This window comes from Triturus cristatus, chromosome 9, assembly GCF_964204655.1.
Source record: "Triturus cristatus chromosome 9, aTriCri1.1, whole genome shotgun sequence".
In the NCBI taxonomy this organism is placed as follows: Eukaryota; Metazoa; Chordata; class Amphibia; order Caudata; family Salamandridae; genus Triturus; species Triturus cristatus.
In genome coordinates, this window is record NC_140592.1 from 1035053034 (window position 1) to 1035080921 (window position 27888).

Genomic DNA, 27888 nt, shown 5'->3' on the forward strand with positions numbered 1-27888 from the left:
GAAAACACAAAATAGACCTTCAGAGAAGAGGATGGAGTTATATGGCCACTCACCAAATCTACCAAAACATACTTTCTACGCACTGCAGGTCTGAAGTTACACTTCTAGGGGGTAAATTAATTGCATCACTGTCACAGAAAAAAAGCTTTACATCCACAATATTTGAAAACTACAGACACCAATATTTTGTCCATATCAGTGCTTTGCCCCCTATTCCTCTCACTGCTCGCTCCCCCAACCCTATATATGCCCACAACTTTCCACTAAGCAACCTAGAATTACACATTAGCCAGTGAGGTATCGGAGTTATGGTTTAAGTGGAGTCCAGTGTCAGATCTATAGCTGCATGCTCAGGTCATTAAGGCGCTTCATGTTTACATTTTGCTTCTTATGCAAGTCTTGCTGCACTTCCTATATAGTTGATTGAGAGACCATATCCTTAAAGGGAGATCATCAGTTTATCCATATCTCCTCCGTCCGTCACACTCATGTGGTCTTCTAAGGCCATGCTTAAGGTCATATCTGATAGAAGTTATTCACCAAGATCTTTTGTAACATGTTCATCTGTTGGAAGCCCAGATGCCCTTCAGGGCCCACTAGTTGCTTTTAACTTGTGCGAAAAGGCAGTGTGTCACAGCAGCAGATACCTTAAGAGCAAGATCTCTTCATTCCAGCAGCATACAACGAGAGTCCTGCATAAATTGTAAATTCCAGGACAGATCTTATTCCACTTAATAGCCAGCTATAATATTGTGGCATACCATCTTATGTTCTTTGCCAGATGCTCTTGTGCAGCGTTTCAGGGTGAGGAGTATGGTTGTGAATATCTGAGATAGAAGTCCATTTGGCTTAAGTGTGCTATGTTGGTAGAAATGATTTTTGATCTTCAGAAATATCCATTTCAAAGCACCATTGTAGAACCATTGGCTTCCTACTACACACAACACAGTTTAAGATGCTGCGCCCACAGTAAATCAGGCAATCAAAGATTTTGGTCAAAAAAGTATTTCTATCAAGCTTTGCTCTGTATTCCTAGTTTTTTGCCTTGAGTTGTACCACCAGGGTAGTACTTTCTACAATTCAAAACTACTACTTTTCAAACCTTCCTAAAAACACTTGGGGAATTTATTACTTTCCCCAAAATATTTTAGGGCTGAATTAGATTAGTAAACGTGACCCTCAGCTGTCCGTCACGTTAGCGGAGTTCAGGGCAAGAAACACGAACGAGCGCTTTGCTCCCTCACCCCGACGCTCCTCTGCATTCCCCAGGTTCAGGAACTGTGCCTCCATCGGGCGAATCTTTGAAATAGAGCGCCCTGTATCATTATTCGATGTCAGACGACTCCTTTTTAGGTCTCGCCTAGCTATTGCGTTTACGCAATTGCTATGCGAGACTCTAGTAAAGGGCATTTAAAAGTGCTCCCAAAAGTGGATTGCATGGCGAGCACGCGCACAATCACGTGCAGCCATGCAAACCATTTGGCATCGTACCTCAAAGGGTCCGCTCCTCCGCCTGGAATGCGCTCCTCCGCACCCGCCAAGCGCGCACACAAATTTGCTTTCACTTTACAGCAGTCTATTGCCTCCTGTCACACGCGTCCTCCTTTCTCAATTACAATCATCTCGAGCATCAGCAGCCTTCGTCTAACTAAACTCACTTAGGGCTACGGATTTGGTGCTCCGAGTTTCTCGGTGTGCACTTAAACTGCAACTAAAACCCACGCAAGCCTCATGATATAATTAACAAAAACGAATTTATTCATACATTAAAGGCCATTGCCGTAAAATTGAGTACTTAAAAAGACATCTGGTTATCCCAAAGGCGATTTACTCGTGACCCCGCAAAGATTTTGTGTCAAATGAGCTCTTTTAAACAAACTCAATTCCTTCCCAAAGTGAGAGGCATATCCCCGTGAAGTTTCAATTGCAATTTTTTAATGTACTGGAATTTATTTGCTCGGTTCTTTCCACCTAAGTAATTCGTTTTAAAGCCTCAAGGTGTTGTAATAAAATATGAACAAGGCAGAATGTATTTTAAATGTTTATTCCCTTCATGTCTTCTGTTGCGGTTGCAAAGCATCATCTGTTGTTGGACTTTGCGGTTTGAAACACGCGGACTGATTGCAGATCTGTCCAAGAGGGACCCCTTAACCAGTCTTTGGATTTCTGATATTTGGCTTCACTTTATTGGGGTAAATGCTTCCTGCAGCTCACTCCACAGCCCGCCAGCAATTAACCCCGGCAAATAACGTGCGTTTCTACAGCATTCTCACAGAAATGAGGGTGAGAGAAACTTGCCCAGCTACGTTCTCCCAGAATCACTACTTACACAAAAGAGCAACTGGGCGTAAACAGGAACAAGCATTTGCAATGCAATAGGTCTTGCATTATAAAAGTGTGAGCAGTTGGCATTGCTAATAATAATGCAACACTAGCTATTGGCCTTGTAAATGATAATGGCATTTATTTATGTGTTTGTTTTATAAAATAGATTAAAAAAGGCATGGTCATGAACAATGCCAATAGCTTAAACTTTTGCAAATGCGAGACCTATTGCATTGCAAATGCTTGTTGCAATAGGATGCAGCACTAGAGATGAGGTAGACAATAGACTGTTTGCCCAGCTCATACCTGGTTCCAATTCTAGCACCATGATGCCCTTGTACAACTATGCATTCCAAGTATTTTAAATTTATATTTGCTGTGTGTGAAAAATGCTATTCTGTACCACACGATGAGTTCAGTGCACATTTCCATAAAATCTTTTGTAAGGCACTGGCAGCTATCCTGATAATAATGTTCAACTCATTTGTTAAGCCTGGGAATTATTACACCTTTAAAAAGACATGCCATGGCCTGCCCTCAACCAATTAAGGATCGCAACATTGTGGTTGTTATAGACCAATATCTTTATTAAATATAGAATAAAAGATATTTAAGGGTATACTAGCAGCCAGTGTTTCGCCCTAGTACCGGTATTGGTAGATCCTGATAAGATTTTTACATATCAAAGGCAACACAATACAACCAGAGAGGTGGTGGTAATGGTTGCTATAGATGCTAAAAAAAAGCACATGAACAGGCGAGTTTGCTCATACCTTGGAGAAAGCTGGCTTTAGCCTCAAATTCCAGAAACATTAGACAGATATCAATGCCCAAATAATTAGGTTATAGCGAACAGACAGTTACCCCAAGCATTACCCATTCTCAGAGAAAACAGATAGAGGTCTGCTTTCTCCATTATTCTTTGTCCCTAGCTATGGAATCTTTTATGGAGTGCATAAGACAGGAGTAGGAATTGAACAGGCATAAACTTAAATGTATGAAGATTACCGTCATGGCCGTGTAGAGATAATGCACGGAGGCTCCACACCACGAAAACCCTCAAAGGCACTTATGAGACCACCAACCTGTCATGACTGAATGTATCCGGTAATAAGAGGTCAGGGGACAGAATGGACTGGTCCGACCAGCTGTCGGTGATCCACTGTGAGAAAGAGTAGCTGCTGGAGCCCTGAAGATGGCGCAACATCATGCTGGAGACGGAGCTGACTTAGGAACGCCAAGCAAGGAGAAGGCGAAGCGAGGAGTGCTGAGGAAGGACAGCATACTCCAACGACCCCAGTGAGCACTGTAGGAGAGATCTATGGCTGCTGGGGCTGAAACAATGTGGCAGAGGTGGAGCCGAGTGCAACTGACTGACCTCAACATGGTGCAGACCACGAGGCGCTCATGGAGACTCTCGATGGCAGTAGAGCACAGCAGGAGCTATAGCTCTGCCCAGCAGTGAGAAGAACCGAAGACAGAGTGCCCCTTTCCCGGGATTCCACGTCGGGAGCCCGGCCTGTTGAGACTACATGCAGCCTGTGCTAAGATTCTGTGGGAGTGGGTCCAGCTCAGGGGGCTGGACATTGCGGCAGCCAGCCTCTTGACTGTCACGACTGTTCTTGCTGGGCCAGTCAAAATAGGCGTGGCTGGCCTTCCCCAGGTGTGCCATCCGACAGCCCCCTTCATTGTTAAATACCTCACATGGGATCTATACTCCCGCCTCCCCGCTACTAGTGATAGCTCTGGAACCTATTGACATAAAGGCCTGCTGTGACCTCCGCTGATGCAGTCCCCAAAACCCTGGGGTTTTTGGGAGCCTTAAGTGCTGTGGGGGGAGTGCGAAGAGGACTTCTGACTGGGCTGGTCTCTCTAGCTGGTGGGGTCTGTGGAGACCGGGGTGCCTGCGCCAGCTAGACTGGCCGCCAGTGGAGAACCCCATACAAGGAGTATCACTAGCCCAGGACCTTCTCTTTCCTTCGAGTTAACACGAGGGAAACAGTGCCCACCATTGATACTCCGAGAGCCAGGCTGGACACTCTGGGACCACTCACAGGCAATAGCTTCAAGGGAATCAAGGAAGGCCCAGTCTAACAGGGTCACTAGTTACTTTACCCAGGCAAGGGGCCCAGCCAGGAAAACGCAGGGAAAGGTGGCATTGACAAAGGATGACCTCCTGGCCTTGCTAAGAGATTTTTAGAGAGAACTAAGGGAAGAACTACAAACAGACTTTAAATCATCACTGGACACCCTGAGGAAAAACATCAACGCCAGGCTGTCCTCTCTTCAAGCCAATATAGACTCAGTGGGGGCTAGAGCTCTAGACATCAAGGGGAAGTGCCTCGAACTCGATCACCAGATGGCCCCACTAGAAGCGGACAGAAAACATTCACTAGCATAAGAGACATCGGAGGACCCCGATTTACAAGCTTTTGTGGTAGGCATGTTTTTGAATCTCCTGGGCAACAACCACCCTGAGGTGCGACTAGATAGGGTTCACACGGTGGGGCCACAGAAAAAGGAACAGGATAATCATGCTAGAGACATTTCAGCCAAGCTACAGTCCTTCAAGACAAAGGAGAAGATCCTCCTCGAGTCCCGCAAATGAGATTTAATCCCCTTTCAGCAAGCTTCTGGTCCCAGTTTCCCTGGTGAGAAGAGTGCAACTTAAACCGGTCAAAGATAATCTCTGAAAGGAACATGTGAAATACAGAGGGACATAGCCATTTGGCATAGCCTTTGAATTTAAAAGCAAATCACATCACTTCACCCAGTTGGAGGGAGCGGCGGTGCTGCTGGGTGTAGCTATCTCTCTCCCACAGGAGGAGAATGGAGCACAGAGCGAACCCTCCCCAGACCAACCCTGTGCAAAGGCAGGTGGGCCCTGGCAACAGCAGCGCAGAGGATGGCGCTAGAGCAATTGTGGAGACGCTAAAATACCCCTTGGAGCCTCGCTGCAGACTATCCGGGTGGGGTCTGGAGGTATGAATTTCGCCGACCTTGATCCAGACAGGGGGCCCTTGTCCTGTCCAGGCATATGATCCAGGTTGAATAGCCACCCTAGCCAGGAGGATTGATCTAGCCATTCTGCCCTGGGGCAGTCGCTAGCGGGAGATGCTGGACGCACAGTTTCCCAGCACAAGCCTGCAATCTTCAGCTTACTACTTGATTTTGCGCAGTCCATATGCAGAAATGGACCAAAGTCTCCAGTTATATGTATCAGATGTTTTTCCAATAGTGAGGAGCTTTGGCTCCTAATTTTTATAGTTAAGGAGTTAGGTTTTGTTTCTGAATGCATGTCCTTAGTTATTCCATGGGGTTGGTGGGAGGGGCGGGGCTGTGGGTGGACACACAGACCTACTCGTCTGCTTCTACTCACATATCAAACTAACCAGACCACAGAGCGGCACCCAGCGGTGTGAAACCTATGGCGGTCATCCTAGACACCTGGAATCTTTAAAGGCCTTAATTCCCCACACAAAGGGTGCATGTTCGGAAGTATATCTTAGACTGAATGTGTGAGTTTGTGGTCGTGCCGGAAATCCAACTAAAACACCCCGAGGAACAGCAGCTAAAACAAAGCCTATCCTCCCATTTACAAGTCGCCTGCAAGTTCTAAACACAACGGGGTAGCCCTGCTTTTTTGCTCCTCTCACATTTCAAACGACCAACGTTAAAACAGACCGGGAAGGGAGGATGTTGATGAATAGCCACGATTTATGCCCGAATGTGAATCAGACATATATATATATACTCATCTTTTTCAACCAGCTAGGGGGTTTTGCAGAAGGCAAGATAATGGTAATGGGAGATTTTATTCTCATTTTGGGACCCAAATCTTGACAGTACTAACGCACCTTCTCCTAACCCATTAAGCAACAATTAACACAACGTGGGCTCTTAGACATATGGCATAGATTCCACCCCACCACCAAAGAGGACACCTTTTTTTCCACATTAACATAGAACCTGCTCCTGGCTCGACCAGGTCTTTGTGACCCAAACGTTACAGCAGGCCATTAGGTCTGCTGATATTCACCTAATAACGAGGTTACTTTGGACTGGCCAGGCCCAGAATCCTCCTTCCGTAGATGTTTTTTCAGTACTCTTTGAAACGGGACCGCCTCCTCTTCCGGGATAAGCTCTGGACAACCATTAGGGAGTACTTCCAGACAAACAACCACCAAGTCACTATGACACTACTTGGGACGCTTTCAAAGCGGTGTTAAGGGGGAAACTCACATCACTTAGGACTAATCTCATGAGACAGAATACCAAGGAACGCTTGGCACTGGAGTAAGAACTTCTCCAAGTGGAAAGAGCTCACAAAGAATCCCCCTCCCTTAGCCTTCAGCGGAAAATAACTGTGCTGAGGGGCAAAATTGCAGCCATATATGCCAACAGAGCAGAACTCACCCTTTTCCTCCTCAGACAGACCACATATGAGAGGGGGAATAAAGTAAGTACCCATCTGGCCGGGCAGTTAAGGGAGAACCAGGAAAAAGACTAAATAGGCCCAATTCAGGAATCAAATGGGGATTTGACCTATATGGAGGAGAGGAAGGCGGGGAGGTTTTGAACTTTAAGACCTTATAAACCAAAGACAGTGATACCCTGAACAAAACTAGAATATCTGACTGACACTACGCTTCCTAAAATATTGCCAGCCCAACAGGAACTCCTAGATGAGTGCACTCAAGCAGACGAGGTCCATAAAGCGAGTGACTCCCTATAACTACACAAACCCCCAGGACCAAGCAGGCTCACGGCGCAGTCCTATAAAACTTTTGGTTCCGACCCAACTCCCCACCTGACCACACTAACTCCTTTGCAGGGGTGCAAGCTGTAAACCCTTCCATGGGGGAAGCCCTCATATTAAGGTAATCCCAAAGATGGGGAAAGACCATAGTAAATGTCCATCATACCAGCCAATCACCGAGTTAAACCTAAATGCAAAACTGTACACTCAAAATACTAGCTAATTAACTGGAAGACGTCATGCCAGATCTGATCCACCCAGACCAGTCAGATTCCATTGAAGGGCGACAGACGCATGATAGGCAAGAGGTCCATTTAATAGAAAAGGCCACCCGCAATGCTATTCGCATCAGACGTCGAGAAGGCGTTCGACTGGGGGGGGGGGGGGCTGGTTCTTTCTTTTTTTCATGTTGCAGCAATTTGGTTTTGGGGATACATTTATTACACAGATGTAAGCCAACTATGATCACTCTCGCTCGAGAGTCCTCATTTCGGGGCAGTCTGACTACTACTCGCTGGGACGATGCACATGACAGGGGTGCCGATTTGTATTTGCCCTAAGCACCGAATACGGGTTTCCCCTCTTGTCCAAGGCATTCCCATCAAGTGGGTGAATCACAAAATGTTATTCTTTGCAGAAGACGCCCTCTTAACCTTTACCTCCTCTCAAACATTGCTGACAGCCCTGCAGAAAGAACTCCAGGAGTTTGAACCGGTGGCATGATTTAAGATGAATCTTACTAAATCTTTCCGACATGGGAAATGGAGGCATTGGCTTCCAATACGCCCTTCCGGCTAGTGAAAGGCAATCACAAATCTTGGCATCAAAAAAAAGAAGAAAAAAAAAATAAATCACTTGGAGTGAAGAATTTATACAAGGCTAACTATCTCCCACTTCTCCACCAACTGCAACAAGACCTTAAGAAATGGACCCCAGTATACTTAACCTGGCTAGGTCATAGGGCGGGGGCAAGAGCTTTGCAGTGGCAACTGCCATAATTTGGAGACCCTCAAACTAAAATCTATAAACAACCTGCCTATCTTTCGCAAGGCTCTTAAAACATGGTTGTTCAATAATTAGTACAGCATTTCATATCATCGTTTACGGTCCGCACTGGTTTGGTTAACTCCCTTTTCCTTCCTCTGACTGAGTGTCTCAGCTCCTAGACAAATCACAAGGGGGGGGGGAGGATGGATCACTTGTCCTGTGGTGCCATGGTCTTATTGGTTGTATCCACTATAAAAAGACCCTCATACATCTACACAGGTCAAAGGCGGTATATTTTCATTCTCCGCCATTTGTGTACTGTTTCAGCAACATCATTGGGTCAGTTTATTGTAAAATGCTGACCTCCACCTGGAGGAAGACCTACTGGCACTGACAGTAGTGGTCAGAAATGAACGTGAATAAGTGCTCGTGGTGAGGTGAAAAATACTACATTAAAATCCCTATGTCACTTATAACCTCTATAATTTATTCGGGAGGCAGTGAATGGGAATTTAAAAGAAAGATATTGTGCGTATTGAATGAGTTACTAGTCATTCGCACTTCTTAATGGTCAACATGTTTCAGCCCTCTGCACATTCTCGGGGCTTTCGTCAGGACCGAATTTCAATGTGTAGGGCCAATGAGGTTCTACATAGAGTGGTTAATTAACCACTAAATACTAGATGGTCAGATCAGTTGTATCTGTACCCTATGTGCGCTAAGTTTCCGCTTCATGGAGTCTCCGACGGGCTTTAAAAGGTTGATTCCGCTGTAATCACCGTATTGCACTTGTGCTGCCTCTTGCTACGGAGCTCCGAGTCGTTTACGGTCCGCACTGGTTTGGTTAACTCCCTTTTCCTTCCTCTGACTGAGTGTCTCAGCTCCTAGACACCCATGGGTAGTGGCGCGCTTTAAAAATCACAATTTAATTTCATATAAACGCTATAAAATGACAGATCTGTCACAAAATGTATATCTTTTTTGAGTACTTCCTATCGAAGTCGATAGGCAGTTTTTCATTTTTCTGTGCTCCATGATCACCACCTTAATATGGCAGAATCACAGAGCCCGCCTCCTTTAAAAATCAGGCCTCTCCCCAAAACAGAAGGCGGTCTGGCACCTTCCGATTTTCCCCCACTATGATAAAGCGGCAAAACTCAGAGTAACCACAGAGGGGTCCTTGAGTGAGTCGGACAAAGATTGGCTCCACATGGACAGGGCGATCACGGGGAGAATAATTTGTAGGTCTCGAAAAATCCACTGGCAATGTCGAGAGATTTTATCAGGTCGAGCTATTTTTAGCATTTACTCATCCGTGCTGGCGAGTTAACTTAAACTGGAAGGAACAGGTGTTCTGGTAATTTAGAAAGTGAATGAGTAATAAAGGCATCTTTAAATCTTGTTTTTGACTGGACACATTTGCGGTCTGTTCAAGTTCAGAGGTCAAATGTCAATTTGTCTTTTTACTAATTGTTGCTCATCTGTTCCTGGACAATAGCATTTACTTTTCTCTCCCTTATTATAGTTAGTGCTTTTTGTCAAGGGAGTTAACTGACAATAGTGAAACAAAAGGTTGTAAAATGTCCGTTTTTTTCTAACATTAACGTTTTTTTAAACAGCTTGTAAATGAAGAGTACAATTATTTCAAAATAGATCAGGAAGTGTGAAATAACTTTTTTGCAATTCCGAAGTGTGAAGCAATCAAAGATTTACATAGGAGCAAAACAAATCAAAACACTTTACTTGGTGATGTGCAAATGACAAATATTTGCATAAACTATTTCCAGACACTGTACACACTATATAGTTTTAAAACCACATGTCAGTGGGAAATTCTGTGGGCATTTCAATGTAAAATCTGCTGATTGCAAATGACAGTGTGCTGCTACTTTATGCTTTAATTATGCATTTATTGAAAGTGGCAGTTTTTAAACACGAGTTGAGAAACATTCCTACTGACGACAGTGAGGTTAATGAACTGAGGCAAGTCACCGGTCATGTGTATCCTATATGGGGCTAGATTTTATATATGGAGCAAATGTTTAGTCCATTAAAACCAAACAAGAGTTTTCTGTGCAGCAGACATGCTCAACTCGCGTATTTGAAGGTGCGCTCATATGTGATAGAGAAGAAAATGGCGCCTCAGTGAATTAAAATACTTGCCCAGGATCACATAATTTGAAACTAGTTTATGGGTCAAGCGCATTATAATTAGGTGGAGTAGATTATTTGTCACTAGACCTGCAGGTCTAGTAACATTTTTAGGATTTTTCAAGGTCTGAATATGGGGCACCATATAGAAACCTAAAGCTAAATCACCAACCTAACGCCTATCTAAGAACGCCAACTAGTACCACGCTGAAAACCGGCTTGGCCTGATGACCTTTCCTTTCCCATACACCCCTATTCACTAACAAAAGCTTGCTCACCTCCACTAGTCCCAGGCCCCTTTGATCTGTGGCGGGAGGGTGTCATATCCAACTTGTTTCACGGCTTGGACATACTTGCATTCGACAACTGCTGCTATAACTTCAATCTACCTACTACAGAGCTGTACCATTACACTCAACCCAAACACTGGGTAACACGACCCGAGATCAGACAGGCAGCCACAAGAGACTTGCTACCAATATAGAAATGTGTGCAAACAAGGGGGCTCCAGGGGCAGTATCTAGTTCCTGTATTCTCTCCTGGCCTCTTCAGCCGATGTTTCTACTCCCAGACACAAAGGTCTCTGGGACCAGATCTTGGGGAAGTCTATTACTGTAGAGAAATGGCTGAAATTACGGAGGGACATCCTGAAGTTTTACCGATTGCTAGGCTTAAGAGGCGCCCACTATAAAATACTTTACGTCTGGTATCTGCACCCTGCTTAGCTACACAAAATATATTCGATAACATCGGATAGATGCTGGAGGGATTGTAGTCTTCTGGGCGATTTCCACCACATATGGTGGGTTGCACCATGATTCAACCCTTTTGGAATGAGATACTAGGTCAAATGAGATATCCTGGGTTAACCCTTACCCCAAACGCCGGACTTTACCCTGCTGGGGCTGCGTGCCCCTTATCCTAAACACCAAACAGTTGGGGATAGATCCATTATGTGGTTTGGTTTAGGGGCAGCCAAGATGGCCCTGGAAGCCGCCTGGAAAAAGCCAACGGCCCCCTCCATGCCTCAGTGGCATGCTAGTCTCTGGCAAAGCCTTACCATGCAGCGCTTGACAGAAAATCACGGACTCCCGAAAGGGCTTGGACTACATACGGGTATAGCCTCTGGTGGGATATTTGTCTGTGGGTCTCCCCCCTGTTCTTCTGCCCCTCACACTCACACACACACACACACACACACACACACACAGGCACTTCACCTGTTCCAGACTTGAGTCCTCCCTCTTGCTGTTGCCCCTCCCATTCAGCTTGGTGGTGGGACGCGCCCCAACACTTAACCACCAAATTTTAGGTGATACCTCTATCGCACTGTACATGCAAGTTTTTTTAGTTTCTTAAGATCTTTCCCTGTTACAGGAAGTTGAGGCCGGGAGGGGGTTAGAATGGGATCCATCATAATCCTTTTGTAATGAGCCACAAGACAACGTTGTTTGTATGAAAATTACTGCGCCGATTGATGTATGTAACCACTATGTTGGACACTGATCTGTATTATGGCAATGCTTTTTGAAGGTTTAAGTTTTTTTTAGATGTCACGTTGAAATGTTTACTGTATATGCACAAGAAACTAAGACAGTTTGAGGAAAGAAAACTTCACAATTGATAAGTGTTAGAGGAGGGACAAGGTTGTGAAAAAGTTGAGTAATGAAAAGAAAGGCACCAAAAAAAATGGTGACATGGACCTACTCAAGTGTGTCAAGATACTATCAAGCATCTCAAATATGGTACAGCACCGTACCCAATTAAAGTAAAATACAACATTGTAGGTCTAGTAGACTTTCTGCCCCTCCAGGACAGGCAGATTGGAGACAAACTGCCACCCCCCCATCCCCCAAGGGTAAGCACTGTAGAGCTCTACAAGGGAGCAAAATACGGTATACGACAGAGGTGTTGTGGCACAATCCCACGATAGGACAGCCCACCACCCAAATGATTAAACAAATATTCCCTGGCATATACTGAACATCCTGCACTTTAGGGGTGGTCAGATTGGGCATGAACAGCAGAGGGGCTAAAAGTCTGTATTTGTCTCTGTGTGTGGTCAATTTAACATGTAAAGGGGCCGCTCACCATTCAGTGTTCCTGGTGGTCTAGGGGTGTGGATACCTTTTCAGGAATTGCCATTGCGATCCCCAAGAACTGTTCTGCAACTGAAAGGTACCACTAAAAAGGTGAGAGCAACCACTTTCCAACAGTACCTCTCACAGGACAATGATTGCTTGAGGGAGTTCATTCTGCTGCAGTACACAGCTGCTCTCACCAGGGGCCGAATGGCTCGAGACTCTTCCAAAAAAACACAAGCATTGACAAAGCCAGTAGGCCTCGCCTTTAGGAACTATGGGCTTTACCAATGGTTTTTAACACCAACTTTGTGCCGCATGGGAAAATAAAAAAAATAAGTTATGATGCAGCAGTCATGTTATTTTGTAAGCATGTGCACCACACGTGTGGCACTACAAATTGACACGTTTTTATAATGTAAAATAAACCAGGGTATGGGGAACTAACATGGGGTTGAAGCAAGACTAAGGGCAAGGGTGTGAATGAGACACAATGACTGAGAGAGAAGGGTGCAGTTGGGGTGAACAAACGGTCGAGCAAGGTGAGCATAGGCGGGGAAAGCAACATGGTCGAGAAGAGAAGTAACGGCTGAGAAAGGACCGCGAAGCTGGGGTGGGTCCAGAGATAAGAGCGAGGGCGTTCCAGGTCAGGTCTTGTATAATGTTCTTTTAGTGCCTGCTTCTGGCGGTGAGAGAGTGAACGTAGAATCTTGTGTGCAGTGAATTCCACCAGACAGCTAAAAATGCGGTTTCTGGTTAGGGCAGAAGAGGTATGAACATGCTACTGTTGGGATGTAATTACATGCAACTTACTTCAAGAAACTAACAAACCTAAATCTGTGTGAGGATGTCCTTCCGTCTTAAAACAGGTGACAAACTGGTTTAAGTACAAAATAATTTTTGTTTAAAAAACAACCTCCGGAGCGCATACCAGCACTGAAAAACTACAGACGAAATGAGTTAAAGAAGAGAAAGAAGTGGTGCATCCTACCAGTGGGAAATGTCATCTGGGAACCCAAGAAAGCAGCAGACGCAACCAAGGTGAAGAGACAGTGCTGGGAAAAAGTGGTCCTGTTCCTCCTGTGCCCGAGAAGAACTAGGGTAAGAGCCTGGAAAGGTCTGCTGGACTAACTTGATTTATTAAGCTATAATGGGATTACCCTGTATTTCTTATAACCTGCTTATTGGTTAGAATAAAAAGACAATTTGTTCTGTTGGAGGCAAGTAAATACTATCCACAGTTGTTTAGTAACTGTATACACAAGCTATGAATCTCTTACATTAAAAGCACACATGGGGGCGTGGCTAGGGACCGGCAAAGATGGCCGCAGCCTAAGAGCTCCGGTGACCACCTAGCATTCCCCAATAATCCTGGCATTTATCCGGCATCTGCACCGTTGAGAAGAGATGACGGGTGCACAGTAGAGGATTAAGCGGCAACTGACGAAGTTTTGGCAAAAAAAGCGCAACCGGAGCTGCCGGATACCTGGGGTAGGAGCCGAGGCCTAGACCCACAAGTGGAGCCAGGACCTCGAAGTGATCGAAGTAGCCGCCCGCGGAGGGGTCGTGATCTCCTGATTGCGCAGGGGCCTCGGACGGAGCGTGGACGCAAGGTGCAGAAAAAACAGGAACGACATTGCAGCCGCCCGGAACACCACTAGCGCTGAGGTGGAGCGTGCATAAAAGCCCGAGTGGCTGCAGGATCAGAACAGGCGAGGAGGGACAGGGCAACAGCGTGAGCGCCCAGAGGGGGGGCTGAATGCATCGAAACAAAGCGGCGACCGTAGAAAGGTGAGCGCTGGGGCAGCGCATTAAGCAGAGCACTGCATTTGGAGGCAAACACGTACTGTCCGTAGAAGTTTGGCAGAGGGGCTTGCGGGGACCAATATCGGCCACAGAGTTAAAGCACCACACGGCCGCGGCGCCCGATAGTCTGATCAGCGGTGCGGCCATAAAGACGCTGAAGGGCAGAGGTGCAGTGAGGGCACCCCGGCAGCACCAGATTGCCTCAGAACTAAGTGGCAGGCACAGTTTACAGACCGTGGGAGCCCCATACAAAGGCCAACACGGCAATGGGTGGCTAAACTAGATCTTTACCAACGGAGAGAGAAACCCAGCCCACCGGTGGGAGAAAAAAAAATAAATAAAATAAATTAAAAAAAAAAAAATAAATAAATATCGGTGGCGAGTCCACAGGCACAGTTCGCTGACGAGCAGGACAAAACGGCAGGCCCGGCCTACTAAGCAATGAAACCCCTTCCAGCCATCGCAGGCTCGCTCCCAGCAGGAGGGAAGTTAAGCTTTGACCCAAGCGATACAAGAACATAGGATCACAGCGCTCCACCTTATTGACTTGGGAGCAAAGTTGGATGCCAGCCATCAGGAGGAGCAGATGATAGATCACCCCATTAATAGTTCAACACAGCCAGGAAGTAACAGGCATGGCCCCCCCTGCGCCAATTGGAAAGGGTACACCCTCCTTGGGCTTGGAGCGCCATGGGTGGCAGAGGACAGCGATTGGTGCAGAGTAACCAAATAGACAAGTATGCTTTTATCAAAGAGCAACAGGACACGCCAGACGGGGCTCCTAGCTCTGCCAACAGCCAGCGAATCAAAAAGAGATCACCTTGCAAGAGGTGATGACCACCCTTCATCAAATGCAAACCTCCATTGGCACTATATCTTGCGACATAACGCTGCTCAGAGCGGATGTTTCCAAAATGAACACAAGAATGACGAAGGTTAAAACCACCACGGCGGCCCCATCGATGGACACGGCGACCCTGCAACGGCAAGTACGTCACCTAGAGCTTGCGACCAAGCAGATGACGGAGAAACTTGACAATCAGGAAGGGCGCTCGCTTGGTGGGAGTACCGGAAAGTGTCTAGGGGCCAGCACTAGATCTCTTCGTGGAAGAACTGGTCCAAACACAGCTACAACCTCGTGGACTCAAATTATTTTCGGTATAAAGAGCCCACCGAGTATCGGGCGGGCGACCTAAGCCTGGAGCCGCCGCAACCTATTCTGGCACAATATTCAACTTCAGAGACCGAGATGCGATCCTGCAGGCGGCCCCAGTCGCACCCCCCTTGCGGATAGATAACAGTGATGTGACATTATACCCGGATTACACAGCGGCAATCACTAAGTAGCGACGGAATTTTCTGGATGTCAAACGAGAGCTGCGTAACAGAGAACTCAAATATGCAATGCTCTTCCCGGCAAAGCTAAGAGTCAAAGCAGAAGGTAAGAGCTGGTTCTTCACATCGCCGGAAGAGGCACACGACTGGCTGGAAGGATGGAGACTAGCCAAGGGAAACACCAGACAAGGGGCAAGACAAAGACAGCAACTCTCACAAACTGCTCAACCCAAGGAGACAGGGATTTCGACAGGAGCCAACACTGGCGCAGGGGATGGTAGTGACGTAGAATGACATTCGGGATGGCATTCTCTGAGCCACGAGGTACTACCAGGTCACTACTGCCACGCTTGGGAACAATTTTGCGTCATGCCGAGACAACAACGGCCTACAGACGGACAGTCCGTTCGATAGAAGGGTCTAGGATCCTACAGACTGGCAGGCAAACATTGTAGAGGCCATATGAGGAGTTGCACGAAAACTACACCCCAGATCGGAAGGAAGTAAGGTGCAGATCGTACACCCCAGACTACGAGGACACAATTGGCGCTGTGCGGGGGACACAGAGTGACTCTCCCCCCTTACGCAAGTACACAGTTATTGGACTAAAGCACTCTGCTGACTTGGGGAGGCGGGTAGTTCTAAATCCGCTATGCAGGGAGGGGGGTGGAGGGTTGGGTTCAGTTAATTGAGTTTTTTACTTAGGATTAAAACTTTTATGAGTGGTGTTACAGCAAGGATCAGAACAGGTGACAACGTAGGAGACAAGTTCCAAGCAGTCCAAGACAGACTAACCGTAAATAATTATGACGGACACGTACCTGGAAGACAGTGACACTGTCCTGCAAACAGACCTCCCACAGACACGCCCCTCCATTGAAAGTGATCTCGTGGAATGTGAATGGGTTGGGGGACAAAATTAAACGAGGTTTGGTATTGCACTACCTTAGAAAGAAAAATCCTGCGGTGTCACTCTTCCAAGAGTCTCACCTGCAGGGAACGACTGTTAAGGCCCTGGACCGGTGGGGCTTCAAAATGATAGTCCACTCCGATTTCACCTCCGGTTCCAGAGGGGTAGGAATCCTAATAAACAGACGTTTCCCTTTGATTGTAACCGGGTCACACTAGGATGATCAGGGAAGATTTGTGGCAATAACATGTTAATGGGACGGTAAACTTTACAACATCGTGTCAATATATATACGGTCGACACTACACCAGACTGCCTTTTCAGAGCTGGGGAAATTCCTACTCACACTTCCCTATGGAGAACTGATTATGGGGGGTGACTTTAATGCCACCATGAATGCATCCGTAGATCGACAGCCCCCTAGAGACACAAGTGGGGCCAACCACAGATTAATACAATTTGTGGACGCGCTTGGATTCTTAGATGTATGGAGGACCAGATACCCAGGCATCTATCCAGGGGAAATCGGACCACTCCCCAGTGCTCATTGCATATGCACCATTTACCCCACAAAACCAAAGATTGTTTCCAATTCGCCCAGGGTATCTCAAAAATCGTAAAATAAGCAAAGACCTCTTTAAGGCGACAAAGTGCTATTTTGAGGAAAATCAATACTCAGTCACCTCTCCAACGACCTTATGGGAGGCATACAAGACAGTACTTCGTGGGCACACCATCTCCTTAACTGTGGGACAGAAGAGGGAATGACAAAATCACATAGATAAGCTAGAACTGGAAGTATCTTTGGCAGAGGCGGCACATGTGGCGGACACTACTGAAGAGACGACACACAAACTACACCTGGCACGACAGGAGTATAAAGTTTACACACGTGAGGAGGCCACTAGTAAGCTTACCAAAACATAACACACTATCTACGAACATGGAGATAAAGCAGGTCGACTGCTGGCCAGGTTAGAAAAGAAGGAAAGGGCGAATAATTGGGTAACTCAGATTAGATTAAATGACGGACGTTTAGTAACTGCACCGCAGCAAATCAATGAAGCGCTGGCGACACATTACAAGACAGTATACACACCAATTGCCACTGCAACTAGGGAAGTAAACCTCGCATTTCTCCACGACATACGCATGCCTACCTTAGCTCCAGATGCAGCAACAGCTCTGGATGAGGATATCACACCGGAGGAACTTACACAGCCAATTAGAGCGTTGCACACAGGGAAGGCGTTAGGACCCAACGGGATTCCGGTCGAATTCTATAAACAAGCAGCTCCCCAACTTGTGCCACATCTACTGGCCATCTACACAGATAGCTTGGACAAAGGGATCCTGCCTAGGGACCAGCGCTTCGCCACCATAGTTGCAATACATAAACCTGGCAAACGAGTGTACATCCTACAGTCCAATCTCCCTACTCAACGCGAAGGCAGAAATACTTGCCAAGACGCTAGCAACCAGACTGCAACCACACTTATCTGCGGTGATCCATCGGATTTATGCCCAACCGTAATACAGCACTTAATCTAAGAAGGCTGCATGGTGGGATGGAGCGTAGTTCGACCATAGCAGAAGACGCAGCTATACTTTCGCTGGATGCACGAATGGCATTCGACTTAGTGGAATGGCCCTTCCTTTTCGCAGTCCTTGAACATCTGGGATTCGGGCCAAAATTCTGTGCGTGGATCAAACTATTATATACTCTGCGAATAGCGCAGGTAGTAGTAAACGGCCATATATCGACTGAATTGCCACTGGGTAGAGGGACACGGCAGGGCTGTCCGTTATCGCCACTCCTATTCGAAATAGTACTTGAACCTCTGGCAGCATGGATTAGGCAGGGCCCGATGATATGTGGGTTGCGATAGGCACTTGACTGGGAAGACCGTATATCGCTCTATGCGGACGATATTATACTTAACGTCCCCAACACGCACCATTAATTGCCTCTTAGATACATGTGCGGCCTATGGGAGAGTATCAGGATAAACCATCAATTGGGAAAAGTCACTTCTTTATACCCTACACGGCTTCCACGAGGTTGTGCACTTCAGATAGCAACTGATGGCTTTAAATACCTTGGGATATTCGTAACACATGACCATGCACAATTCACTGCAAAAAACTTGACACAGCCCTTGACGAGATTCAAAAGAGACGTCAAGCATTGGCACACACTACCATTGACACTACTGGTAAGGGCTGCCCTCTTCAAAATGAGTTACAACAAACAAATGATGGACGGAATACTGACAATGCATACATTCTCCCCCAGTCAAGAGATCTGGGTTAAATCCATCGTTCTTTTGCCCACTACACCACCCCAGTTTAGACATGGCCATATGCAAATCAGTCTTGACCCTGTGCCTCATGGGAACAGTCCAGCCTGAACTGCCAAGCCATGTCTTCCCTGGACCGGAATCAAGCATCCTAGGACCGGTTTCTAGCTATCAGCCGTCATCAGCCAGGATAGCTTGACTCCAGTGGCGTAGTGAGCACGGGTCCCACGTCTGGGAATACCCTTCAAAATGATGGCACTTCCCAGGTTTCTCTATGCGCTGCAGAATACGCCGTTCCCTGTCCCCTCTACATACTTCACGGCGATAAATGTAGAAGTGACGACATTGCTCTGGGACAGGAAAACTCCCCGTATAGCTATGCACAAACTCACCAGAAGCTGGTACGACATCGGGATTGTTCTTCCAGATATAAGAATATTCTATTGGGCTTTCCAGTTGGTGGCTATTAACCAATGGCTTCATATCCCCCCCAAGAGGATCCAGCATTTCGAATGGATAGACACCTCTTAGGCCCGGTCAGGGATCATGGGGGCACTCTACAACAAAAAGACGACAACCTCACAGGCCCAACGGCACACGCGATAAACATATGGTTTGAGGTGCAAAGGGCATTGGGCTGGGAAGGGGTGGTCACACAAGCAATGCCTTTATGGGATACAAAGAGACTGGGGGTGCTGCGCAACACCAAAGGCTTTCACAGCTGGGATTTGATAAGGATATCGAAAGTCGGAGATTTGTGGCGGGGGGGCGAGTGGTCACATTTGCCCATTTACAGGCCACTTATGGATTAGCGCAGACAGAAATTTTGTTACATGCAGGTCGGATACACGCACTTCAGTCCTTGCTACCACCAGGAACACGACCCAAAGAATCCTCCCCGCTAGAAGATAGGCTTTTAACAGACCATCTACACAAAAAGGCAATTTCTCAGATCTATCGGAAAATAGTAAATAACCGCTCAGACCCCACGACAGCACTGAAGGACAAATGGGAACTAAAAGGCTGATTGGCAGGAGGCACTTGCGTCCCCTAGAGTGGCTGCGATACCATCAAGGCTTAGATTAGTGCAATTAAAAATCCTACACCGCACGTACTATACCAGGACACTATTACATAAAATACACTGTATAGATACGCCGCTTTGTCTTGAGCAATGTGGAGAAACAAGTACATTTTACCACACTATGTGGCTATACCCAGAAATAGCGCGCTACTGGATGGCGGTGATGCGTCAGCTCTCCCAGGTCACGAGTGTCACGATTCTTCCAGACCCGAGGTGCTGTCTCCTCAATATCTGGGAACCCACAGATTTTAACAAAGTTGCTCAGGACTGGGTAACTCTAGGTATGACAGTAGCAAAACGAAACATCGCACAACGTTGGGGTCCAGACTTAGCCCTACTCTTAATCAATGGTGCAAAGATATGGACATGGCGATGATGGCGATAAAGTCTGTATGTTCACCGAGGGTGCCCCAAAAAATGGACAATGGTTTGGTGAGGCTGGAACACTTATCGGGGCAATGTATGTGAGCCCCCCCCCCCATCATTTGATGAGTCCGAGTCGGATATTAGTGAATGAGCACACTGTACTATATGATGTTTATTGATCGCACTTTGAGGGATCACTTGGACACACTGGTTTGGGCTTATAAGTCTCCAATATGGAAAACGATAGAATTAATCTATGTACAATATTCCATCTATGACTGTACACCATGTGAAATATACTGTCAATGTAACGCCAAGCGAAATGTTAATAAAAACTCTAAAAAAAACTAAAAAAGCACACATGGGTTTAGTTACCATCTTTTGGTATATTCAAATAGTTTTAAATTAAAATTACAACAAAATAATGTTCATGTAGGCTGCTTCGTAAGTGCAAAGCTAATGTGCTCGTGCAGTGCATCAAGTGAAAAAAAGGTGACAATTACGTACAAACAAGAACAACATTTTACTTCACAATCAGTTTTTGTGAACCGGTCCAGAATAAACAAGTTTGCAAGTCTAGGTTCTCAAGGGCAGTGGGATACAGCTTCTCCATTGTGTGCCAAACTTTGCATTAGTAAACGTTTCGACCCTCAAAAGTTGTGGTGCTTACTAACATCATTATGGGTCTTCATCAGGACTGGGTACGACGCAACCTGGAGTTGTATGGTACCACTTAATTCAAAGTTGTAATAGATAGCTTACAAAAAGCCATGCAGGTCTCCAGTGAGATACTGGTAGAAGGTCACTGTCGATTAATCCAAAAAAAAAAAAAAAAGCCATGCAGGTCTCCAGTGAGATACTGGTAGAAGGTCACTGTCGATTAATCCAAAAAAAAAAAATTTGAGGTATTTAAACATGCACCGATTCAAAACGCAAGGACTCACTTTCCACAGAGGACTCCATTTTCAAACATGCAAACAGAGCTCTCTACCAGTGACCCTACAAGTTTCCCGGGGACTTTATAGGATATCCATTACAACTTGGGATTAAGTGGCACCACACGACTCCAGGTTGCTTCGCACCCAACCCTTATATCAAGACCCATAATGATGTTGTATATGCCCCTCAACGTTTAAGGACCAAAACACGGTAACTAGACCCATGTGTGCTTCATCGTTTTGTGTTTTAATGTGTGAGATATTCATACCTTGTATATACAGTTACTAAACAACTTGATACAATATTAATTTGGCTCAAACTGGAATAACTTTGCCAGCCTGTGGTGGTGTATTTTTCAAGTGCAAGGGGGTGTTCAGGTTGCCTACAACAATTCAGCCAGGAGTCAGTCAGCATAAATTTCACGTATTTGGAATCCTGGCAAATGGAGGCATCCACAACAGGGCAGATAACATCCAACCCTTCCATGCCAGCGACTGCAGTATGCATAGCTATCACACAGTCATAAAACAAATATGGAGCTCAACAACTCTTTTGATTCTGGAATACAGGTGTCTCACGGGCAGCTTCAGTCAAGTTTTTCCCCAAAAATTTTAAACTGCATGCTACAGGTCATTTCTCTGCAGAAATTGCTCTTGTACAAGAAGTTTTGAGTATTCTGGGACACTTGCCTCAACGTCATCTCAGAAAAGTGGAAGTCTGCTCATTCACCGACATATGAAGAATGGCTGATGTGAATGATAATCGCCTCCCACTAGAGAGTGATCTATAGACCAAATGATCAACTCTGATCTCATCGGAGTCTGTTATACGAGGGAAGACCAGGTCCAGACTGCTAGCGCTTAGGAAGAGATCATTAATATTGTATTACATTCTTAGTAGCCCGATTAATATTTGTGCTACATCTGATTAATAAAAGGGCCCACTCCAATTAGATTTCCTATTCCATGTATTCTAACCGTTAATTGCCGCAACACTTGAATCGGATGTTTCATGACTGTCTGGTTCTGTCCTTTTCTGATCACTCTAGCCTGACTGCTCTAAAACAAATGTTCTTCAGTCATAACATTCGGCCTCAAGGCTGCCTTACCCAAAACTGGCAGACCTTTCTGACCCATTCTCCCCTTATTAGTTATCCTATCAAACATGTAGGTCTTACTCTGAATCTGGTGATTGCAATGTTAACCAACCACCTGCCTTGAGTAGCAGACTGGGTTGCCGCACCCATCAGCAGGCAACACCTACTGTTTCCTAATAGTATGTTTGCACAATACTCGTTATTTCTTATCTAGAACTTATGTTTTGCTTTGAAACCTTGTATATTAAAACTAAAAGTTAACTTAAAAACATGAGTAGCAGGATACATTATTTGATACGGAATGACCACTAATTCACGAAAACTGATGTGACAAGGAGATGTCAATATTTACTTAAAATATCCACTGAACCACTTATTGTGGTATAATTACTGAAAACCCAGTCTTATTTTGAATGCATCGAAAGAAACATCTGTGTGGCAAGCACATATTTATCTTAGGCCTTGTTCAAATTACAAGACTTGAGAAACTGCACTTTTGTCAAGCTTCTTCTACAATCAGTTTTGAACAGATGCTCTCATGCCACACCAAATAAGAAAAAAAGTAGTAGCATCATCAGCTGTGCCAAGAATCACACACACCTTGTGTTAAGTCAACACGTACCACATTAGTGCAAGCTATTGGAAAGGAGAAGTCCCTTGCAGGACTTGGGAGACATGGGGGAGGGGGGGGTCCCCAGACAGTGACAGTGTGAGTCCCAGAGCTGAGCCAAGCACATCATCCTTTGGACGCCAGTGATGGCAGAGAAAAGAACTCCAGTAGCAGGACATGCCGGTTTACCTCTTAACTGATCGGGAGATGGCCTGTCAGCATCTCCCACCTTTTTGCAATTTCTCCCCTAAAACCGGGTTCTTCGCCAATCTATAGAAAGCACTGATGTTGCATGCATGAGTTTGTTTACGTGTGTGGAAAATATGCCTGGAGTGTGTACATGCAAGTATGATCACAGTGCCTTCTATTTCGTATGTGGAAAAGTGAATTCACCAACATATGTGCCTTAAATGCATATGTGTTTACTAAGTCAGTGTAAATGTCCATGATGCCTTAACATGTGCAGTTGTATTTTTATTAATAAAATGTGATTTTGTTTTCATACGTGTTTGAGGACCACTAAGAGCCTAAGCATCTTTACACACATTTTAAATTAATTCTCATTTTGTTAGTTCATGGTGTATACTGCACATTTCTACTGAACCATTCTAGTGAAGCATAGCCTTCTTCTGAAGTATGCACAACAAAGCAAGGACTTTAGAAAATAGTACAATCAGTGCAAGTGTCGGCTGCATCAGTTTCCCACGGTCTTCTCGCATTCTTCTAAGATGATCTTGGCACCTGTTTATTAGCAACTATCTAGAAGTTTCATGTCCCCACTTCCATTCAATTATATGGAGAAAGAAAATTATAAATGTAATCATGATAAATGGATTTTAGAATTACATGCTCCAACTGATTATGGGCGAAGCTCTGGTCCGTTAAAACACCAACTGGCTTCCATATTTTGAATGGTTGCAGAATATTTTTGCATTAAAGGCATGTTAGACTTTTGTGATATCCTAAGTGCTGGGTTTTCTTTTACAAATGCCTTAAACTCCAAGTGGGATCTAGGTTGGAGCGTAGGAAGGGCCCAGGCTTTCGAGGGTGAATTGCAGGACTCTTCTTGCATATTCCAAGGATCTTTGTAATGGATCAGACTGAAGAGTATTAAGGAGAAGAGAAAGCAGGCCCCTTTGAAGCTAGAGAATTTCTCCATGTCCTTTCCTGGACTTTCGTCCTGTGGAATCACTGCCCCGCCTCCTCCTATCTTGCATCCTCTGGACTAGTACTTATAACCTGGGGAGAACTGATCAGTTTTCCAGGAGGGGCTGCATGGACCCCACTTTTAGTCAGAGAGCTGCCCTACTGCTAAGAGGGGGCACTGGAGGTTCCCTTGCACAAGGAAGGAGCTGCTCTAAATGACACAGGCTGCGTAGAAGACCAAGTGAGATAGATCAGCGTTCTTGCTACAAGGAGTAAGACCTGCATTCTTGTGCTAAGGGTGAGGTCCGGACGTGTCTCCACCACAGAAGCAGCTACATAGACACCCGAGGCTGTCGCAAAATCCGTAGAGAAAGGCATTCCTCTGTATCATACAGCACCAAGAAGCATTCAACGCACTAAGATCCAACTGTCCTCAAGATAAGCGAACAGTTGCAAGTATCAAAATAAGATCACCAACCTCTGAGAAGTGTTCACCACTCCAATCAGGGGTGAACAGCTTGCTTTTTTTAGGTGTGTGTGGGGGGGGGGGGGGCGGAGGTGTTGGCTAGGGTTCAAGACTGGACCCAAGGAAGTACTCAACTGCAGCATCCCCAGGAAAGAGATCCCCACTGCCACTTAGCGACCTCTTCTGGGCTGGTATTGCTTGGACTTACCCAAAGTTGCTAGCTCGGCACTTTTTGAAGCACAATCTCAACTGAGGCAATGACTAACATCCCTGCATGGTAGGACATGCACTATGCACGTTCACCACAAATCCGCTATGTTGGCAGGCACTGCATGCCTACATGACAGCACGGACATCCAGGTATTGTGGCATTCTACATCAAACAAAATGGGGTAGGTGGCAGCATTCAAACGCTATTCTGTGAGCAACAACGCACAGCAAGCTGCTTTCTACCAATAGACTCTTTAATAACCCAATACACTTTACGCCTAAACCCGGTCTCAAAATTACCATAGGTATTTTTTGTATCCACCAGTACCAACTTTAAATGCCCTCTGTAGATTATGGTATAGTATTTTAAGTTGTGTGCAAAGTAGTATTACAAAACTTTTTCATAAACTAAAGTAGTGCATGGTCAGTGATTTATTGTTATTCGATTCTTATGAAATCTAGAGTCTAACCCCACACCGCCTAAGTTTTGCACTACTCAACTTCTGAGGCCTGGGGGTCATGGTCTACAGCGTTGTACTTGGCGCTCTGTTTTTAGATCTTTAGTAAGGCTAAGCAACGTTGTCAAAATCTGAGCTGAGTCACACACCCCTACACCTCCCGCCCTGGGACTCCTGAAAAAGCCCACACACAAGATATTACATTTGTTACACAAATCAGGTGAGATTAACCAACAGTGTGTTCTTTGTAAATTTCAGTCTAGTGGTGTTGGAGACTGTGCCCCACCCCCACGTTTTCTGCACCAGTCACAGGAGATGTTAGCTACCACATGCTGAAAGCACTTGCCTGTAATAGTTAATAAAGGCCCATTCTCTAAGACCCATTATTGGTGTAGGTAGCTGTCTCTTCGGTTGCTGGCACACGACTGAAGGGTCGCACTGCCATCCAGTATCACTACTCGTGCACATGGTAAAGCCAAGTCAGACAGGCAGATTGTGCAGTGAACAAGACTGGATCTGGCCCGACATCTAGCAGTGTGCCTTTGACAGAGCCATAGACTGCATCTGGATCTCACTGACCTGCCACTTCCCGTACCTCTGGTTCAGTTGGTAGAATCGGAGACTGATTACAGTAATACATGCAATGGGATGGGATTGTCTCTTAAACTTGACTAGGTTGTAATAAGGGTAAAAAAGTCCAATAGCCGAGGTGTAGATCAATGATGAATATGGTTTATTGATATAGTTCATAGAAGGTATTGAAGATAGAAGTAGAGCACCAGGAGCAGCTCCCTTGGCATCCCCAACATTCAATTACCTCACATGCACCAGCATTCCACAGCACATCCACTCTGGCTCAGCAGCAAGGCAGAGAGGCAGGAAAGACGCATTACACTGAGAACCAGATACCACAAGTATTTATTCCGAATGTGCTAGGGACCTTTTGGGTCTCGAGACCCGAGATGGAGCAATCCCATGGCATAACTGTGGCCCAGTATATTTTAGATTTTAAGCTGTTCTAAGACGTTTTTCTAGACCATAACACCAAACATAAAGGTAATTTTTGATGTTTCTATTACTACATGGATAGAACTATTCTACTTTCGACACAGCTTCATTCAAATCATCACATAAGAAAACTGGAAGCTATGCAAAACACAGAAAATGCAATTCTTACGCAACAGACTTTCCGTTTAGTACTTTACTATCTAACAGGTGTTACTTTTTTTAAACAAAACCAATGGAACTCATTTGGTCAACCTGAAACGCGGCTTAGCGAGCTCTGCTAAGATTTGAACGTGGCCTGTGTGCTCACTGGGTGGCACGCAGATCTCAGCGACAGATGCTTTACTGGCAGAGCTATCTTTACATTTGCTTTTAGATGCAAACGCACACGTCACCACGGGCAAAGGCAGTGCGTGAAGCTATTAGGAGCTACATCATCATCATCAGGTATGTAACAAGCGCCTCAATTTACAAGACAGTTGTTGCCCCAACAGTAGGAAAAAATACGAACAACCAGCATGTAAACCACAGTAAAGAGTCGCCTGCGGCCTCCACGAGTTGGAACTGGACACCACCAAAGAACGAGAAGGCTTTAATTAGCAAAACAGCTCCCCGGAATTGCGAGACACGAACATCGCGACCTGCTTTGCTCGGGACTGCCCTTCCAAATCTGTCACCCTCTGCAGTGGAGAGGGTGGGGACTGCAGCAAGAGCTCCCACCTCCCATGCCATGGTAGCGGAGGAGAGATCAGCCTTTGCGCGTCTGCACCCCTAAAAAGCCCACACCAACATACATACCTCTGCACTGGTCAGAGATGGGGCCCCGAGCAGGCCCACCTCCCCCGGCTCCGCCTTGGCGTGGGGCGCCTGGCTAGGAGGCCCGTCTCGCTACTCCAGCTGCTCAAACAAACCACTCCCGTAACGTCACGTAAAGCTGCTTCCGCCACTGAAAATAATCCCGCCGCTCCCAACCGAAACCAAATTTTAATCCGCAATCGTCTCCGTGACGTGCCCGGGCGGCTGCGCGCATGCGCCTCTCTGCTATGGCCTGCTATCGGGCACTTCCGAGTTCCCGAAGAAAACCTTTTGGGGAGGAGCGTGGGCTTTTAATAGTCTGTTAATCACAAGGTGTAAAAGCACACCCCTTGAAAACTTCCTTTTCCCATCACCCAAACGACACGCAAGGGAAGGCTGAGCAGGTATTCTTTTGATTTTGTTAGTTCCATAGTTCTCAACCGTCAACACCAGATTGGAAGGTGAGGGCGAGAGGTAAAACATTTAAAAGTACAGCAAGCACTGGCAACGCCAATATGCCCTGCCTTGGTGCCATTAACATTTTTTTTTTAATTTCAAACAAAAGGTACGAAAAGAAAACATGACATCTCATCTTTTTTTGCTTTCTTTGTATTTCCACTGCTGTTTTAGTATACTTTGTAATACATTTTGTGGCTTTGTATTATTTGTTGAATATACTAAGTATGGGAAATATTCCTTTAAGTATCCATGGAACCTCTTAGGCAGCTTCTTTTTTGTTTTTCAGATAATTTTTATTGACTTTTGAAGAAAAACAGGAACATAGATGTACAAACAGAAAATTACAAAATGGCATTAGTTGAAATACAGTTACAGATGTGATTGAAAATGATAATAACAAATGAATAAATAATAAATACGTCATTAAATCAATGGAAAACAAAAAGGATCAGGTTAATCGCGCACTGTTTTCGTTATTGACATTGTTGTGTAGGACAACCGTAGGGTCGCATGTAAAACATATAATAGACATAAAAGTTATCATCGGATGTGTTGCAAGGATATCATGTTAGAGCAACCATTATAGTAATATAGTAAGCT

At 45.6% G+C, this 27888-nt stretch overlaps 2 protein-coding genes across 3 annotated transcripts in view; one reads left to right on the forward strand and one right to left on the reverse strand.

The window, feature by feature from the left end:
- The window catches only part of FBXO34 (F-box protein 34), a 149444-nt gene extending 122350 nt beyond the window's left edge, over positions 1-27094 (reverse strand). The window contains exon 1 of the mRNA XM_085626827.1: positions 26833-27094. The gene's annotated coding sequence lies outside the window, so the exon portion shown is untranslated. The remainder of the gene's footprint in view (positions 1-26832) is intronic.
- DLGAP5 (DLG associated protein 5) overlaps positions 27078-27888 on the forward strand; it is a 351164-nt gene continuing 350353 nt past the window's right edge. Inside the window, exon 1 of one of the 2 annotated variants that reach the window (XM_085626824.1) lies at positions 27078-27233. The gene's annotated coding sequence lies outside the window, so the exon portion shown is untranslated. The remainder of the gene's footprint in view (positions 27234-27888) is intronic. The other variant, XM_085626826.1, reaches the window with a different exon arrangement.